General features: G+C 38.5%; 1 non-coding gene across 1 annotated transcript; it reads right to left on the bottom strand.

Moving 5' to 3' along the window:
- Positions 1-12,061: 12,061 nt before the first annotated feature.
- Positions 12,062-12,135, bottom strand: TRNAI-AAU (transfer RNA isoleucine (anticodon AAU)). The gene has a single exon. It is a non-coding gene; the product is annotated as a tRNA-Ile (tRNA).
- Positions 12,136-12,165: the final 30 nt, after the last annotated feature.

The following is a 12,165-nucleotide window of genomic DNA, read 5'->3' as shown; positions in this document are numbered from 1 at the left end:
ATTTGTAATAAGCGCTTCCTGGCCTAAAACGCTGAGTATCACTAAACTGACGTGGCAGCATTCTAGTGGACGAGACCGGCGAAAACACAAATTTTGAAACGGAGCCGAGCGTTCAAGATCAAACGCAATTTCTGCAGAAGTTCTTCAAGCTTCATCGCTGTTCTTCATCATCAACCCTACTGTTCATCATCGCCTTGAGCAATTTTGCACGAAAACGGACATGCGATATACGGATGGAATCGTCTCGCAATGTACATAAGAAAATCATCATGGCTTCGACCAGAATATAACATACAGGGAGATTCAACCAAGAAATGCTTTACATCTAAATGTTCAAATTCGAATTTCTCCATGAATACTCAATAATAATGCAGGATTCGAACTCTATTGTACTCTACATCTAAGACACGATCAAATCCCTATGCTAATTGCACTAATCGACGGTTTCGAAATCCAACCTTTTGAAGCTAGCAGTGCGGAATCGCGATGAATTGAGCTTCGATTCAGCGAAACAGATCGAGTGTGATGATCAAGAAGGCGTGTAGTGATGTTCTTGTAGCTCGAAGGTGCATGGATCAACACGAATTACCGACTGCAAGTTAGAAATCAACAGAAAATTCGCACAAAATTGATGGAATCTTGATGAAGGAATCAAAAGTGTGTTGTGTAAAATTGGAGCCAAAATGAGAGAAATGAGAGAATTTGCTTTGTGGATTTCTGTTGAATTTGTGAAAAATGATTAGTGAGTGCAGTTTCTGTTAGAGATTAAGTATATATACCAAGCTCTTAATCCACCAATAAATCATGATTAGGGAAAAATGGTGATTAGCAAATGTGAGTTTATGTGCATTTTGGCTCTTATGCCCTTGGAATGGTTAGAAGCATTGTAGCAGCAATTTCTCACTTTGAACAAGTTGCAAATATCATTTGGAAGCTGATAGAATTGGTCTCATCTTCAAATTCTCCATACTTTGCATTTTGGACCATTTTGCCCCTCACTATTAATTAGTTCACCTCAAAAATGACCTTTTGCATGGAGCTTTTTTAAAGAAATCCAATTATGCACCATGAAAGTACATATTAAATGGAGTTTGTGCATATAAAGAACTTGCAATTTGGACAAAACATGTGGAACTTATGGCCTCCTGATTATGGGTCATTTCTGAAATTCACTGAGCCCTAATTTTCCAACCATGCATTGGATTTTCAAGTTCTTGGACTTTTTGGAAAGGTGAGATCAAGATCTTCAACTTTCATGTTGGACAAAATTCCATTTGAAGCTTGTATGATGAAGTTATTTTGAGGGGAAAAAGTTTCCATTTTGGGCAGCTGAAATTACAGGTCACCTGCTATTTTTGGAAACTTTCTGTCTGACCTCCAAATCTTCAACCTTGGTCTTTGATATGTCAAATGAGACTCATATGGACATGAATGAGGCCTTTCAAACCATTTCCCACCTTCCAATCCATAAAATCAGGCACAATTGACCACAGTTGACTTTCTAGGGTTTCTGGTTGACTGAACAATGACTGGTGACTTCTGAGCATCCAACCTTTGGCCAAACCACCTCAAAATGATCCTTGGACCATATGAGCTTGATAAATCAACCCTAGGGCCTTGTCCCAATGAAAATGGCACTCACTTGCTTGATTGACTGATTCTCCTGATCATTCTGACCCAATCCATCAATTGAGCTTGCACTTGGGCAAATGGACAATGCAATGTTATGCAGTGGACATTGTTAATGCTATGCCCTAATATGAAATGAATGTATTCAATGGTAGGGTGCAAATTTGAGGTGCTACAACTGCCCCTATTCAATCAACTGGGAACCCGAACGGATGAGAGCAACGGCTGTCAGACTTTCAGGGTAAACAGGGATTGAATACCAAGAACCGTAGAAATTTGCACACTGCTGGGAAATTTTCTGTTTTCTTGTTTTTATTGTTTTTTTTTTTTTTTTTTTTTTTTTGATTGATTTTTTTTTTGCCCCAGTTGGCTGTTCTGCTGATTCTCGAGATGCAGCTGAGTGATCTTCTTTTCTTGCTCAAGAAGTCGGGAAATCTCGTCAGGAATCCCTTCAACATCATCTTCTTCTACTTCGAATACAGGGAATTCAAAATTGGGAGATGACGTCCGATCATTATGTTCAATGGGTTTGAGAAACAACCTGCATAATGATTTCGATATGAAAAACTTTTTGGAAAACAAACAAGACAATCGTTATGCAGATGAAAAGATTGCTTTTATTCCTGTTTTTAGGGTTTTTTGTGATCACCAATTTCATGCAAAAAGCGAAAAGGGAAAACAATTGGAAAAACAAATGTTTAACATGCATTTACTTGAATGAAAATATCATTGCACAAAATGTTGCCAACAATGTCATCACTTCTCCTTTTGGCATGGGAGAAGGGTTTTTAAACAAAGTGATTATTACTCTGACTTATGAACAACTGTAGGAACGCCCACAGTGACCCAATTGTGATAGATCCCACCAGGGATAACAACTATCAGAATCTCTTGCATTAGTAGCTTCTGCTTTTGATCAACCCTCTTTGTTGAAGACCTCAGGAGAAAAACCAACGCCAGCCCGCGACTTGTTATCTTCAAGCTTGATTAACACGGGGACCCGAGTCTTCAAAGTTCAGAATACCCGACTGCACGAGGTCTTGAACCTTCATTTTCAACTGAAAGCAACTATCCACATCATGACCAGGAGCACCCGAATGATACACACAATGCTGCTCAGGCCTATACCACCACCGAGGGTTGACGGGTATAGCCGGCGGGTCTCTGGGAGTAATCAAGTTCCGCTCTATCAACGAGGGATACAGCTCTGCGTAAGACATAGGGATCGGATCAAAAATGACCCTCTTCCTCTCATTACTTGTACCGGCTTGATTATCATAGGGAGGCTGGTAAGCCTGCTGTTGCGGACGATGTTGCTGATGTTGATACCGCTGAGTTGGCCTTCCCTGTTGCTGTTGGGTTGCTGGAATAGTCACAGCGGCAGCTTGACGATATTGTCCTCTGTTCGCACTCCCTCGCCGGTGCACAACATTTGTTTCACTCTCTCCCCTTTTGGGTGCCCCAGAGAATGGCTTCTTAGAATTCAACGAACTTGAAGAGCCACGATGGCGAACCGGAGTACGGGTTGCTCTGACATTAACGGTTTTTGTAGCAAGAGGCTGTCCATTGATTATGATACCCCTCAAATCATCATCCACGTCGTAGTTGTTGACGGGAATAGTGACAGCAGCAATTTGATCATTAACGGGGACCCCCTCTGGTGAAGCACGACTGGGTGGCAGAATCATGGCTTCCTGTCTCTGGGCTAAGGCTCGCAGCTCCTCTTGCCCCTGAACGACCCCTTGCATCATGGTCATGAACTGGGCCATGTCCGCCCTCATCTCAGCTAGTTCAGTCTGAACCTGATCCATACTCCTCTGATGACTCGATCTGGTTGCGGTGCGGACGATGATCAACAATCCTGTCTCAGACAGGAGCCAGAGTGAGAAGTCCGAACCAGAACACCTGTTATGCAACATGTTATGATTATGATGCTAATGCATATGATGCACATGATAATGATCATTTCTCAGGCCTTCAAAGAGCCTGATTCATCTTCGAAAAAAAAAAAAGCAATCTGCAGCAACGGCACAGTATACAAGAGCACTGAGTACCGAGTGAAACCAACAATTTCATCTGTAAATGAGCACCTGGATCTATCAGTGAACAGACTCTGGAATGTACCTGAGAAATGATATGCATGCAGAGATCATTTTTTTTCTTTTTTTTTTCATTTTTTTTATTGATTCTTTTTTTTTTGTTGATTGCGTTTCTTTTGAAAAATAAACATGCTATGATGCACATGATGCAGACACGACTGGCAAGCTGTGCATATCTGGACACAGGATCGAAGCTTCGGCTCGAACTCTGATCACAACCATCTGAAACCCCAAAGTCAACTGGTCAACTGTCATCTGAACCCAATCTGAGGAACCGAGTCACCAACGGAGCAACCTTAAATTCAGCCCAGGGATCCAAAATAAACGGAACCCTCTGATCAATGCCGGGGTCAAACCTCCGGCGTCCAGAAATAACGATCCATAAATCCGACTTATAAATATGACTCTGATCAACGAAACCAAAAGTCACCATCAGAACATGCATCTGTATGAATCACCTTCCCCTCACAGGTGAATTCTAATCAGGTTATCCTAAGGCGGATAATAGTCTCGACAATCGGGCGGAGATACTCAATGGGTTTGCCCTTTCGGGTGTGCCATTGTAGCTCCCTTAAGATCGTCTAAACCAAAGATCCGGGAAATGATCGGTCACCAGAGTCAACAGCTCAAAAGACGTAACTCAACCAAAGTGGAATATCCACAGAGGCAAGCACTATCAAATGAACCTCGTCCGGCTTGTGGTACATCATGCTGCCAGGCACATATTGACCTAACATGAAGGAGGCAACATGAGACCACACTAATCCTAGGTGTATACTCGGGCCTGGGTTTTAGCCCCACTCAGAACACCCACCCCGAACAGAGGAACCACCTGCACAGAGAACAGCTCAATGATAGTATGATGCATGCAAACATAAATGCAAACAATAAATGCAAACAATAAATGAAATGAATGCAATAAATAACAGCAAATAGCAACCAAAGCCCCAACCTAGAGAGCGCTAGGAGAGACTCGCTTAGGGAAGATGGACCAGCACAGGTCAACTTGTTTTCCCCAGCAGAGTCGCCAGCTGTCGCATTACGCGAAAAAACCGGCGGGAAAACAAGAACAACAGAGCCGCCACCGTGCGTTATTTATCCCAAAAGAGGGAAAGGAAACGCTCAGAGTAAACCTGGGAAAAAGCATGGTCTCGCGACCAAAAAGAATGGGATCGGGAGTCGGTTATGCGAAGGGAAGGTATTAGCACCCCTACGCATCCGTCGTACTCGACGGGATCCACGCACGATAGGAAGGGAAATGGTTGCTAAAAACGCTGCTCACAATCATCTACACAGGCTGAAAGAGACACAAGAAAACAGACAGGACTGACTCGGCAGGATATCGTATCCTGGGCCTACTTAGTCTATCAAGCATAGACATCAGAGTCTAAGTAGTTCGGACAGGGGAAACGACACATGCTCGCTAGGATGTTGCATCCTATGCATACGTATCTCCTTTGGACGAAGGAGAATCAGAGCATTCGTAGCTCGGCTAACACGCACACAAATAAATACAGGCAAAGGCAAACGTGGAGCCTGAATGCCAATCACTGGGCTTACATCAGCATCCGAACCAAAACGCACTCAAGAAGGCTAACATGGAGCCTGAATGCCAATCACTGGGCTTACATCAGCATCCGAACCAAAACACACGCACACTGGAACCCGAATGCCACTCGATGGACTTACATCAGCTTCCAAGCACACAACAACATAAAACGAAGACACAGGCAGAAGAAAGGTCTCGATTGCAACTAGGGCAAGAGAAAAGGGAGGTCTCAATCGCAACGAGGGCGAGAGAAAAGCATTAGTGTTAGTGGTTAGTCAAACTCGACAAGACATCGCATCTCGTGCCTACGTATCTCATCTGGACATGAGAATCAGAGTTGCCGTAGTTCGGCTAAACTATTCCTGTTGGTTTGTGTTTTTTAAGTGGACAACGTCACTACGCAATCTACCTGATGCTCGACCTTTGGAGACTTACTCATCTGTAGTAGAAGGAGTTAACGTATCCTTAAGAGGGGATGGTGTTTGTTTGTGTTTTAAGAAAGCTCAAGCAAGAAAGGAAGTCCTATACGAAGGAACCGTGCTACCTTAATTGACATGCAAACGAGACTACGCGGAGTCTAGCAAACCTAGGGGATACAATCACACCACACAAACATATACAGCATGAAATAAACACACCAACAAGGGGCTCAAACATCAGGGCTAGGCTTTAGTCGAGGGGTCATATCAACCTCAACAAACAAGCCTCTGTATCGGGGTCAGGTTAGCTCTTAACCTTGCCATTGAGGGGCTAAGGTGAAGCTGATGAAAGGTGAAGTGAGGATCAGACCTCACAGCTCTTATCCCTAATCAGGGAGAGCTTCTGACAAATGAGCATGGGTCCAGAATGGGGGAACCCTTCTATACTCAGAGACTCTGACACAATGTGCACTGCACAAGATCTTGGGCTTGGATCTCAATGCTACAACCATGTAATGGGAGCAAGGAGAAGACTCACAGAATAGTGGGGGATAGATTTCTTATCCCTACCTTCCACCAATTGCCTTATTTAAAGGACTTTCACCTGCTTGGCACGAAAAATAAACAACCACAATCATTGCCTCTTAAGGAGGACTTCAGACAGTTTGCCCGGCCAAATAACAGCCGGGTCTCCAGACTACATGAAGAAGAAAGTGCAATACCTCAATGCTAATTGCTTATAAGCAAAGCAATGCAAGTTCTTAAGAGAACTGAGCAACTAGGGGTACCTGGAAACGGTCAAACAGAATTAGCATCCCAACATAAACAAGACAACAACAATAAGAATCAATCAACAATCAAACAATGAGGTGCATAGCACCAAGTCCATGTGAACCAAGTCCTACAAAACAAACAATTGGTCAAATGATTTCAACTCAATTATGCATCAACCTCCTTAAGGCATTAGCTTTTTAACCTGAAAAGTCAAAGTCAAGCTCAAACATAAGTAACGAGACCACTAGGCCAAGCCTAGGGTCCAAAGGATGGAAAAATCCTAAAACAGCAAGCAAATCATGATCAAAACCAAGATATTTCAATTACAAAGGTATCCCAATTGGTCTCATGTCTAAACCATACACCAATTTCATTTTATGTACAATCTAAGGCAAAGTAAGCAATGTTGAATCACATATAGACAACCAGAATGGTTACATCCAAAAAAATATCAAAACAGTATAGAAAAATCCACAAAAATTATATCCTAAACAGAGGACATTCAACAAGCTACATGTCAATTTTCATGCCATTTGGATAAAAGGAACTATGGGAAATAATTCAACATGTCAAAGCATGCAAAAACACAACCAAATGAAGTCACAAAATGTACACCAACTTCAATCAAATGGTAAACAGTGATATTAAATGGGAAATGAGTAGGACCAAAGCCAAATGAAAGCTACACATGTCAGGAACTACTTCACCAAATTTCATGTTCATAGGGTTAGGGATGAAGATATGGCAACATAGGAAAAAATGTTACACAAGCAAAACTCTAAAGATGCTAAGCAGCAGACAAAATTCCAAATTAATTAGAAAATGGATTATTAAAATCCACAAAAATTCACATTGAAGGTTAACATGTCAAAGGTGTCTCATGCAAAAAATCAAGGCCATAGGCCAAAGGGAAGCATGGAAAAATAATTCGTAATCTCAGCATATCATATTGTGGCACATGTTATCACACTCAAGTTAATTAAATCATATCTAAAAAACCAGAGGTTCAAAAATTGCAAATCATATGTCAAAAATTCCAGGAGAGTGTCAAGAATCATATTCTAAAATTTCAATTCATTTGGATTAGGCATGGTGATTTTATAATTAAAATAGCAAAACATGTCAAAATAGCACACATGATGAACATCCCTATAGCAATTAATTTTTCTACCAAGCACAATTTTAATTTTTGTATCTAAAAAAAAGTAGATTAAAAATGGAGATTAACAGAAAAAGTCTCGAATTAATTGGATTAATATTGATCATTTTATGATTTTTAGAAGTTTTGAAATAATTATTTAAATAATTATTTAGGTGTTACTTGGATTAATTAACTAATTATGAACAAGAATGGCAAATTTGTAATAAGCGCTTCCTGGCCTAAAACGCTGAGTATCACTAAACTGACGTGGCAGCATTCTAGTGGACGAGACCGGCGAAAACACAAATTTTGAAACGGAGCCGAGCGTTCAAGATCAAACGCAATTTCTGCAGAAGTTCTTCAAGCTTCATCGCTGTTCTTCATCATCAACCCTACTGTTCATCATCGCCTTGAGCAATTTTGCACGAAAACGGACATGCGATATACGGATGGAATCGTCTCGCAATGTACATAACGAAAATCATCATGGCTTCGACCAGAATATAACATACAGGGAGATTCAACCAAGAAATGCTTTACATCTAAATGTTCAAATTCGAATTTCTCCATGAATACTCAATAATAATGCAGGATTCGAACTCTATTGTACTCTACATCTAAGACACGATCAAATCCCTATGCTAATTGCACTAATCGACGGTTTCGAAATCCAACCTTTTGAAGCTAGCAGTGCGGAATCGCGATGAATTGAGCTTCGATTCAGCGAAACAGATCGAGTGTGATGATCAAGAAGGCGTGTAGTGATGTTCTTGTAGCTCGAAGGTGCATGGATCAACACGAATTACCGACTGCAAGTTAGAAATCAACAGAAAATTCGCACAAAATTGATGGAATCTTGATGAAGGAATCAAAAGTGTGTTGTGTAAAATTGGAGCCAAAATGAGAGAAATGAGAGAATTTGCTTTGTGGATTTCTGTTGAATTTGTGAAAAATGATTAGTGAGTGCAGTTTCTGTTAGAGATTAAGTATATATACCAAGCTCTTAATCCACCAATAAATCATGATTAGGGAAAAATGGTGATTAGCAAATGTGAGTTTATGTGCATTTTGGCTCTTATGCCCTTGGAATGGTTAGAAGCATTGTAGCAGCAATTTCTCACTTTGAACAAGTTGCAAATATCATTTGGAAGCTGATAGAATTGGTCTCATCTTCAAATTCTCCATACTTTGCATTTTGGACCATTTTGCCCCTCACTATTAATTAGTTCACCTCAAAAATGACCTTTTGCATGGAGCTTTTTTAAAGAAATCCAATTATGCACCATGAAAGTACATATTAAATGGAGTTTATGCATATAAAGAACTTGCAATTTGGACAAACCATGTGGAACTTATGGCCTCCTGATTATGGGTCATTTCTGAAATTCACTGAGCCCTAATTTTCCAACCATGCATTGGATTTTCAAGTTCTTGGACTTTTTGGAAAGGTGAGATCAAGATCTTCAACTTTCATGTTGGACAAAATTCCATTTGAAGCTTGTATGATGAAGTTATTTTGAGGGGAAAAAGTTTCCATTTTGGGCAGCTGAAATTACAGGTCACCTGCTATTTTTGGAAACTTTCTGTCTGACCTCCAAATCTTCAACCTTGGTCTTTGATATGTCAAATGAGACTCATATGGACATGAATGAGGCCTTTCAAACCATTTCCCACCTTCCAATCCATAAAATCAGGCACAATTGACCACAGTTGACTTTCTAGGGTTTCTGGTTGACTGAACAATGACTGGTGACTTCTGAGCATCCAACCTTTGGCCAAACCACCTCAAAATGATCCTTGGACCATATGAGCTTGATAAATCAACCCTAGGGCCTTGTCCCAATGAAAATGGCACTCACTTGCTTGATTGACTGATTCTCCTGATCATTCTGACCCAATCCATCAATTGAGCTTGCACTTGGGCAAATGGACAATGCAATGTTATGCAGTGGACTGTTGAAGATGTTCCTTGCGGTAACAGAATTGCTTTTGCTGCTTTTGCATAGTTCTTTAATGCCGTCAATTATTATTCATCTTTGTTTCTGTTCCTGTTAGGTGTGGTGGCGCATTGCAATCCTGTTGTTGCATTTGGAAAGGCTGCCGGTGGTTCGGATCCTGTACTCTGGATTCATGCAGTGGCTAGGCGCCTGAATATCTTGCCATGAAAGTGACTGAAACGCTGCAGCCATGTTGACAGACCATAGGTTTGTGCAGTTACCGCAACTAACGGTTACTATGTCAAACAAGTTGCTGTCATGGAACACTCACTTGTAAATAAAATTTATGAAGTCTCTTCTCCTAACACATATTATGAACAATATATTTCTCATTTGTTCATTGTTCATTAGGATTGTACTTGTAGGATTTATGTAATATGATGTACTTGTGAGAAAATGTTGTAATTTGGAGCATGACTTTCTAGCTTGTGGAAATGGATATGGATTTTAGCAATGAATTTGGAAATGGAAATGGATATGCAATGGTAATTGAATGTAATTGGACATGAAAATGTATGTATGAAAATGAGTTTGGAACTGTTTGAAAGCTAAATGTTATGAAATGTGTGTATGTGCTATTTTGATTTGAGATGAACTATGAATGGAAAATGGATCATGTTTGGTTATAAAATGGATTTTTAGAAATAATCCAAGACTAATTTAAATATCAATTTAAATAATAAAAAATTAGTAAAACCAAATTAAAATCAAATTAATCCATAATTTGTTAAAATTACTTTGATATCAATTCTAACATTTATTTGAAAATTAAAATCAATTAGAGTTTGAATCATTAGTAAAATAAACAATTAAGATTAAATTGAGCTTTGGAATTAAACTTAATTCGAAATTAAAATCAAATTGAAAATTAAATTAAAAAAAAGTCAAATAATTAAAATCCATTTTATAATCAAAAACACCATGATCAAAAAGGCCTAGACAATGACCAATGTGTAACAAAAATATGGATTTGGGAATGGTCGGTTGCCTTTGGTCATGAATGTATGCAAATGAACTTTAGGCCAAGTGCAAAAAAAAAAAAAATTCAGGACCAAAATCGGGGTATGACACATTACCTTTTGTAAAGTTCAATGAGACGGATAAGAAGGGTCATCATATTAATGAATGAATCTGATGAAGACATAACATAAGAAACACTAATTATACAATTCATTTTATTATGTCATTCTCTTGAGGAAATGATAATAAAAACATATTCAAATGACCATTTTCTAGTCATTGACTTTTTTGAAGGGTTGATCAAATCATGTTCTTGGTTGGCCATGTGATAGCCTATAAAGACCTTCTTTCATGTACGACCGCTAATTATTATATCATAATAACATTGTTCATCCTAATCAAATAGTACTTCGGCCATAATTATAAACAAAGAAAATACAACTTTCACGTTTATTAAGAATGGTAGTTAATATATTTAATTTTCTTGATTCCACTAACAAGAATAAACTTAATTACTAATTTGCCCTTAATTAAACTGTCATCCCCTAACAATACTCCCTCTATTTTTTTTATTATAAGTCGCTTTGAGAAAATAAATGTACCAAATTATAAGTCATTTCATAATACCAAGAAATCATTAATATTATTTTTCTTATTATACGCTTGAGAATTTATTATCTCTCTTCTTCCCTTTCTTTAAGTTTATCTTTATAATACCATTGATAAAAGATAATTTTATAATATTTCATAATTTCTCTTTATCATACAACAACGATTACATTTTTTTAATATAAACGAAAATGTTAAAACGACTTCTAATAAAAAAAAGAGGTAGTATTAAGTAACTAGTGCAAGATTAATTTTTTTTATTAAAAGATTTAAACGTGCCTAGATTTTCTTTGTCACTGACTTATATTTAAGACTAAACATATTAGAAGATTTTTTTTCTGAGAAATAAGGTCGGAGGGAGTATGTATTTCCTAGTGTACATAACAAATTATCACATCCTTCGTATAGGTACTTCTTTCTTGAGCTAGCAATAATTGTTCTTCTTAAATCTTTTCTGAATTAAATATAGGGTTGCTCGGTCATGGTGTATCAATTGTGACCATATAAACCAACAAAAGGAAATGAAATTTAAGAATATTCATATGATGGAATTAGTTTTTAGATACCTATAAGCATAATCATGACTGTGTTAAATTTTTAGAAGTCCTATTTAGGTTAGCCGCGGTTTATATATGGAAAAATAAAGAGAAACCTTAATTTTCCAGGGTTTAACCATGAGAAATATTTTACAAGGCGATGCATGCCTTCAAAGACAACCATCAGCACAACGATTGCGTGTGAACATTTTTCTATCATATACTTCTTTTTGTAAAGTAATTTATATGATATATTTGAACAAGGAGAAATAAAAAATATTATAGAAATTAAGCTACTAGGTATGTTTCTCAAATGATTTTAGATTTAACCAAAAATAAAACAATCAATGGCCCATGCAGGTCTCAAACCTGAGACCTTAGCGTTATTAGCACGACGCTCTAACCAACTGAGCTAATGAGCCATGCGTGTATATTGTCTAAAATAATAATTT

Source organism: Lathyrus oleraceus, chromosome 2, assembly GCF_024323335.1.
Source record: "Lathyrus oleraceus cultivar Zhongwan6 chromosome 2, CAAS_Psat_ZW6_1.0, whole genome shotgun sequence".
Classification (NCBI taxonomy): Eukaryota; Viridiplantae; Streptophyta; class Magnoliopsida; order Fabales; family Fabaceae; genus Lathyrus; species Lathyrus oleraceus.
Note: the sequence above shows the minus strand (reverse complement) of the source record. Positions and strands in the feature narration are given on the sequence as shown.